This window comes from Scleropages formosus, chromosome 7 (assembly GCF_900964775.1).
Source record: "Scleropages formosus chromosome 7, fSclFor1.1, whole genome shotgun sequence".
NCBI classification, from domain to species: domain Eukaryota; kingdom Metazoa; phylum Chordata; class Actinopteri; order Osteoglossiformes; family Osteoglossidae; genus Scleropages; species Scleropages formosus.
Window position 1 is genome coordinate 3,883,250 of NC_041812.1, and position 8,147 is coordinate 3,891,396.

Here is an 8,147-nt window from a genome sequence, read left to right on the forward strand (position 1 = left end):
AGGTTGCAAGGCCCTTTTTCCACAAGATTTTATCTGTACAGCTACAACAATGGGTGGCACAGGGTGTAATGCTGTTGTGTCAGAGTGCCTGGGTGGTATGAGAGAATGTGGGTTTGATCACTGCTCAGTCTGTGTGGAGTTTGCATGTTCTCCCTGTGTCTGTGTGGGTTTCCTCCAGGTGCTCTGGTTTCCTCCCACACTCCAAAGACATGCTGTTCAGGTTCACCCATAGTGTGTGAGTGATAGAGAGAGAGAGAGAGAGTGTGTGTTTTCCACTGATGTATGGATGAGTGACCCAGTGTAAGTAGTGTATCTAACAGTGTAAGTCACCGCAGTGAATAAGGTGTGTGGGCTGATAACACTAGATAGAGTTCATTGTAAGTCAATTTGGAGAAAAGTGTCTGATAAATAAATAAATGTAAATAAGCACAATGATGAATATATAAAAATATGGTCATAGCAAAGGACATAAACTAACCCAAATCAGTTGAAGATGATCATAACTGTTCACAGAGTGAGAATTCATCACTGAGGAGGAGAAAAAAAAAATCCATTCCCTTTGCAAATATCAGTTTATTGTTTAGCAGCAGGGGGCGCGGTGGCGCAGTGGGTTGGACCACAGTCCTGCTTTCCGGTGGGTCTGGGGTTCGAGTCCTGCTTGGGATGCCTTGCGACGGACTGGCGTCCCGTCCTGGGTGTGTCCCCTCCCCCTCTTGCCTTACGCCCTGTGTTACCAGGTAGGCTCCGGTTCCCCGCGACCCCGTATGGGACAAGTGGTTCTGAAAATGTGTGTGTGTGTGTGTGTGTGTTTGGCAGCAAATAAAGGACAGATTTATATTTGTTCATTTAGCTGATGCTTCTCTGCAAAGCAACTTACAAAGTTAGGGCCACAGGTATCACAAACTTACAATTATTTACTCATGCGGCTGGGCAATTTTACTGGAGCAATTTAGGGTAAGTATCTTGCTCAAGGGTACAACAGCCAGAGGTGGGCATCAAACCTACAACCTTTGGGTGTGCAGGCAGCAGCTCTAACCCTAACTACACTACCAGCAGCCCCTCCCTATTCTGTAGATACCCATAATGTCCGGGGCAAACTGACCCTCCTGTCCTGCTAAAGACCATATAAATGTTCCATGCGTTTCTCAAGCCTGGTGCTCTTACAAAGAGATTTACACTCATTACAGAGCTCAAGAAGCCCCTTAATAAAACAAAACCCATTCTCACCGCTTGCGTCATACAACATGCAAAATATAAAAGCACGAGAGAGGCAGACCTCATCTTCATCCGCACGTGAACAGCCGTGTTAGCATCCTCCTGTTCTTTTTGCTTTATAATTGGCTAATTTAACGAAGGAAATCTGTGCAGATGCAACAAACCTGAAACACTGCAACACGACGTAGGAAACGAATCCTTGTACTTATGCAAATTTAGGTGTTGCGCACTCTTTTACAGCAACAAATATAATACAGAAAAAAAAAAATATTATTCCCAAAGGATACATGAACATGCCTCGGCCCATCAAGTCTTCCATTTGCTACCATTGTTTCATTAAAACCTATATTTAGAAACTGCGGCAGCCACTGTTCAGTTTCGCTTAAACTGGAGAAATGCAGCAGACGAAAAACCTGCCTCGCTCTCTCACAACAATTGACAGGGTGTCGAAACGCAACGGTACTTTCGGTGCATTCAGCTTTACTATGCAAAACATTAGACACTCACTTGTGCTTGTGAATACGATAAAATGGCGGCAATAATTTGGGATGCCTGCAGCGTGCCTTAAATAACCTACGTTCCCTACCATGGTACTCCAAGTGTGCGGCAGAAGCCAACACATAAATTTAAGCTTCACAGTATGAAAATAGGCCTCTGCCCAGAAAGCGACACAACATGCATTTCACATACATGACATGATAGGTGGACATGAGCTGTGCTACAAAAGAAAGCCTCTGGAGATAATGGATATAAGTTCTTTGCTGAAAGGGGCCTACAAGAGGCCTTAGGATGTGGCTGCTGATACAGTTGTGAATTCAACAGGTGAGTTTAGTGTAAACTGCAGACAATCGCTGACTTACGATGGGGTTATGTTCCGATGAACTCATTGTAAGTTGAAAATATTGTAAGTTGAAAACGCATTTAATAGACCTAACCTACTGAACATCATTGCTTCTTATCCTTTAAGATGGTCGAGATCGTTGACTGCGAAAGTCCAAGTTCACGTGCGATGGCCATTATGGGCTTGCAGCCTTCTTGCTGGGGAGTTATCTTGAGTTTCTCCTCAAGAGTAATTGCCCTCCTCTTCTTCTTCCCACCGGTAGCAGGAGACACAGATGGGCATTTCGTACACATGATGGATACACAAAACACAACGTAGATACACGGGATATCTGTAAAGCGACCGTGTGGCAGATGCGAGTATGGTACCGCATATCGCTTACCCAGGAAAAAAATAAAAAATTCAAAATTCGAAGTGTGGTTTCTATTGAATGCGTATCGCTATCGCACCATCGTAACGTCGAAAAATCGTAAGTCAAGCCATCATAACGGCGGGTGTGGCGGTGCATCTGGTTTGGCCAGTGCCTGCTGTGTGGCAGGTCAAGCGTTCGAGTCCTACTTGGGATGCCCTATCATGGCCTGGTGTCCTGACCAGTGTGTTTCCCCTCCCCCTTCAGCCTTGCGCCCTGTGTTTCCGGGATGGGCTCCGGCTCGCTGTGACCCTGCTCGGCACGACCAGTTGTTGAAACTGGTAAGTCGGTTGGACCATTGTAACTCGGGGACCGTCTGTAGTTGTTTCTTAGGCGCTACCATGTGACAAAGATCATGACGCCTAGATACTAAGCAAAATGACATGCAGATGTCATCCTTGTTTTGTGCATTGCATGGAAAACAGCTGGGAATCGCACGGAAAAGTGGAAGGGAAAGCAGACCATGACAACTGTTATGCAAATAAGGACTTGTGTTTGGTGGTCAAGTTCAGAGGTGGGGAACAACAGCGGCCCCTGCGAGCCAACCGACGAGGGCAGCGGCTCCTTCCCCGACTAGAACATTACCATGAAATGCCAATTATTCCTCCCTGCAGCTCCATGAGGCCTAGTGCCCTCCTTCACAATCTGGCTAGGTGGTAAACAAATCACGAACGCTGTACACCCAAAGTATTCTCACGGCAACTAAGAGCTATTTTCCTGTCATTTCTAGGGCGCGGAAGCCGAGCTCAAACACGTTTTAAAAAAGGAGGGAAGTCATAATAAATATTTGAAAAGGTTATTAAGGGCTTACACGCCTATTGCCTCGGAAAGGAGAATAAAGGGTGGAGGCACTGATCGGCCACGGCGGGGCCCGGAACTGCCTCTATGTGTATTTAGAGACCAAGAAGCCGTCTGGCCGCCATAAATGTGCATCGGCGAAAGCTGTCGAGAGGCAGTCAGGCCACTCGAGTGTTTTTAGGGTGTTTCTTTTTCTACGAAATTCTCCACAGTGAGGTTGTTGAGATGGCAGATTGGGATAAAAGCTATAAATCCTGCTGCCCCCTTTGGGGGTCTTCAGCTGCCAGGCTCGGAGGTGGTATCGATGGTAATGACCTGTCCACCGTGGCAACGGCAGGCTTATGCTGATCCCCAGCGTACCGTCGCCATTATTGGAAGCTTGAGTTGGGGATCTTCTGGACTGCAACGTGGAGCTGGTCGGGCAGACTCTTCACCTCACTGTCACACATGGCTGATTAGAGAGGTCTGAATTGTTTACACATAGGACGAGGCTGGGCTGGGCTGGGCAGGGAAGGGCGCATTGACCTCCCAGGCAGGACCAGAGAAACACACAAAAAAACATGCATGACTTAGTTAGTTAGCTCCTCCCCTGCCGGTTGACGTATTAGGCAACGAGTGTTCTGCAATGGGCTCTGTTGGCAGCAATGATCTCAGCATCTGTCCATTCGACGGTCACAGTCTTGAGGTCTTCTCGAAAGGTGGAACGCCGTGTTTTCGGTGGTCGACGCTGTCTGCGTTTTCCCTTTGGCGGCACCCATCGCATCACCACCTTCGGATGTACCTGGACAGGGAGTCGCATTCTGTAAGTAAGCAATACCTTACAGAGTGTAATGTGGTGGGTTTGTCACTAAATAACTCTGTCAAGACTATATGGATGAGTTACCCCTGAAAAAGATGAATGACAAACACATGAGTGTGTGTTTGCACTGTATGAGAAGACATGTCTGCACACCTCCCCCCCTTCATTTAATCCAATTTCTGATGTCGAGCAGCGGTTCTGTCAGAGTCGTGACAGAAGAGAGCAGGTCAATTGTTGCCACTCTCACTTTGAGCCTCAAGCAGGTACCATCCTGCACGGCTATTCTCACATGAGGCCAATATGTCAATTTTTTCGCTTCTTCACTGTGGGCCACACATACATCGCCATATGTATCTCAATGGATTATCAAAACATACCTTGTTATATGAAATCTGAAGCACTGCTGGCATTTCAAAGGTTCCGTCTGGTAAATCTGTTACTGAAAATTTCGCATCACGTGGTTGTACATTGAGGACAAATTCTTTACAGATTGACCCCGATTTACGATGGGTCGACTTACGACTTTTTCGACTTTACTATGGTGAGCTGGCAATAGACATTCAGTAGAAACCATACTTCAAATTTTAAATTTTGATTTTTTTTCCCCTGCAAGCGATATGCGGTGCGATCCTCTGTCGCGATGCTGGGCAGCGGCAGCGATTCGCATCTCCCAGTCTGTCACGCTGAGGTGTGTATCGGCTGTATTAAATGCATTTTCGACTTACGATATTTTCGATTTATGATGGATTTTGCGGAACGTAACCCATCCTAAATCGGGGCCCACCTGTGATGTGTAACGCGTGCGTTCGTAGTTTCCATTTGCATTCATTAAAGTATCACGTGCTTTTCTCCAATGTGAAGCACACTTATTATTAATGGGTATTTTAACCTTCGTCCACTTAACTCTGTGCTGAACTACTTACAATCATTTACCTGTTCATACATACAGAAGAGGGTCATTTATCAGTGAACCGTGGTAACACACCCACTTACACACTTAGAGCAATTTAGATTCACCACTCCATATGGAACACGTTTATGGACTGTGGGAAGAAACCAGAGCACCCGGCAAAAAGCCACGTAAACACAGCAGTCGGGCAAACTCCACACAGACGGAGCAGGACTCGGACCCTTGTCCGAACACACGGCGCAGCTGCTGTAAGGCACCAGCACTACCTGCCGTGCCACCATTCCCATAGCCGCCTGCACTATTTTCTCTAATCGCTAGAAACGCACGTTTTAAGAAACATCTGGATGTTTATCTCATACAAGGGGATTGCTGCGGTGCCCTTGTGTGTAGTTCAGTGAGACAAAAGTTCAAAATTTCACACTGGGAAAAAAATAACTAGAAAAAGGGTCTTTATTAAAGCAATATCTTACCGAGTGTAATGCGGTGGGTTTGTCACTAAATGACTCTGTCAGGACTCTAGCGATTAAACGCTCCATTATTCAGCTGGTGCAGGAAGAGGCCGGTCTGACAGCGACATTGCTCTTTCGCCGGGCTGCACGCGCCGTTCATGGTGTGGGGTTTTCGAGCGCGGGTGTCTCAGCGCCCGGCCGTCCCGCTCCATCATTGACAAGCAGGTGTCAGACTCAGTGTCGTTTCTTTGTCATTTGCACAGTTACACCGGGTACGCCGGGCATCGAAATGCTTGTGACGAGGCTCGTATTAGACGTGAACAGAAACGCATATTTGAACGAACACGTATTTAGACAAGGATGTGCCGATAATAAGCAAGGCAGTACAAATAAGCACAAAAAGGCAAGTAAAGATAAATACAAGTATGATCAATAGTAATAGGGGGCGCGGTGGGTTGGACCACAGTCCTGCTCTCCAGTGGGTCTGGGGTTCGAATCCTGCTTGGGGTGCCTTGCGGTGGACTGGCGTCCCGTCCTGGGTGTGTCCCTTCCCCCTCTGGCCTTACGCCCTGTGTTACCAGGTAGGCTCCGGTTCCCTGTGACCCCGTATGGGACAAGCGGTTCTGAAAATGTGTGTGTGTGTGTGTGTGATCAATAGTAAATAAATAGTAAGGGTTCCGGAAGAGAAGTAATATAGGGTCGTAGTGCAGGGCTACCGGCTGTTAAGTAGCCTGATGGCTTGTAGGTAAAAGCTGTTCTTCAGTCTTGTTGCCCTCGATTAGATGCAACGGAAGCGTCTGCCGGACGGCCGTGTCGCAAACGGGTGAGCGTGGTCCTTAATGATATTCCGGGCCTTTCTCAAACAGCGTGTTCGGTAAATGTCCTGTAGGGCTGGAAGTTTATTTCCAGTGATGAGCTCAGCTGTTCTCACCACTCTCCGAAGACTTTTGCGGTTGGAAGAAGAACAGCTGCGGTACCACGCGGTGATGCGGCCGCTCAGAACGTTCTCTACGATGCAGCGGTAGAAGTGTGACATGATAAAGAAAGACTTCATGGAGATGCCGGGGATTGAACCCAGGACCGCATGCATGCGAAGCATGCGCTCTACCGCTGAGCTACATCCCCATGTCCTAAGGCTAGGACTACAAGCCATTGACACTCCACTGCAAGATCCTTCAGACACATCTCCGGTCTTCCGGATGAATATAAGCACCGCTCAGTTTTCACATTTCAGCATCACCTCCTCCAGTCAACTGCTTATGAAAATGCTTCGCTTGACTTTTTTTTGAAGCCATAATTAAAACGAAAAATTCTGGAAACATCACCCGCTGGTGGCCTTCACAGCTGTCTCTGCTTCTTCCTTCCCTCCCCATCTGTTAGCAACTCAGAACTGAAAAAGGAAGATGAGCCTTTGAATGGTGCAGTATGGGTTAAATTACCTATGGAAGTAATGGAGACAAAAGGACCCGGAATCCATCGGGGGGGGGGGTCAGTTCTTTCTAAGCTCAGTTCGTGTTGCCAGAGTGTGTTTGTCTGCTTTTGGTGCGATGGTGTGTTTGCAGGCCGCAGGGTGCAGTGATTGCTGGCTTCATCAGCGAGTGCACAGTTTTAATAACACGCTGCCATTATCCCCGATCAATAAGAGCCCCTGGCTTTGGTATAAATCTCCTGGTATTCGGCCAGCCTGACTTGGACCATCTGAGTGCAAATCCACGTGCGGAACCATGGAGTACCACAGAATCTCACCACCGAACGCACACGCAGAGTGTTCCCTGACCTTGGGACCGCCAGTCGTGGGATTTACCTACAAACGTAAATGCGCATTCAAAGACGGCAAAACTTTCCACAGGGCCCTCATTTCTGACGTACTGCGAAGCCCGCCAGGTCGAAAGCTGCACTTCTTTGCGTAACCGTAGTAACAGTAGCCCGGAGTAGGCTCCATTCTCCCAGGCCCATAAATATGTTCATGATGAAAAGTGGTGGCAACAATGCAGAAATAAGCAGCAAGCACCAATCACACCCCAATGAGCCTCGTTTCCTCAATAAATAAGTTATTTGGAGACGAAGGCTCCTCTAGTTATAAAATGCCCCTCGGTAATGCTGTCCTTTTAAAGTTGGCTGCCTTTATACACACACATATGGGACGGGTGGGATCACTCGCTCGCACTTTTATAATCCACTTCCGTGCACCTCTGATGTGATCTCCCTAGGCTTTGCGAAAGCTCCCTCACTCCCCAGCTCCTTCTAAAGCACCAAGAAGAGGGAGTGATGTCGAGAGCTCAGTAACGGGCGTCTTTTCCAGGCGAGTGTGTTACACCTGTGTTACAGACACAGTTTACATTTATTCATTTATCTGACGCTTTTCGCCAGAATGACTTAAAATCTTAAGATACTTCTCAATTCAATTCAATTCAATTTACTTGAACACAAGCATAGGGCGAAGAAACAAATATAAAAAATCAGAGAAAGAAACAAACAAGATAGTTGATGACAGACTAGCATAAATACATTATTGTTGTTTTTATAAAGCTATAAGCATGTCTATTGGGGCAGCTGGTGGCGTAGTGGCTGAAGTGGCTGCTTTTGGCTCCGAAGGGTTGACAGTTCGATTGCCTGGTACCCTTGAGCAAGGTGCTTGCCCTGCGATTGCTCCAGTACCTTTGCCCAGTTGTGTGCCCGGGTGGGTAGTTGCGGCCCTGTGGCGGACTGCCGTCCCCTCCAGGGTG

General features: G+C 47.5%; 1 non-coding gene across 1 annotated transcript; it reads right to left on the minus strand.

Annotated features, from left to right (window-relative positions):
- Nucleotides 1–6,474: 6,474 nt before the first annotated feature.
- trnaa-cgc (transfer RNA alanine (anticodon CGC)) lies at nt 6,475–6,546 on the minus strand. Its single transcript has one exon. It is a non-coding gene; the product is annotated as a tRNA-Ala (tRNA).
- Nucleotides 6,547–8,147: the final 1,601 nt, after the last annotated feature.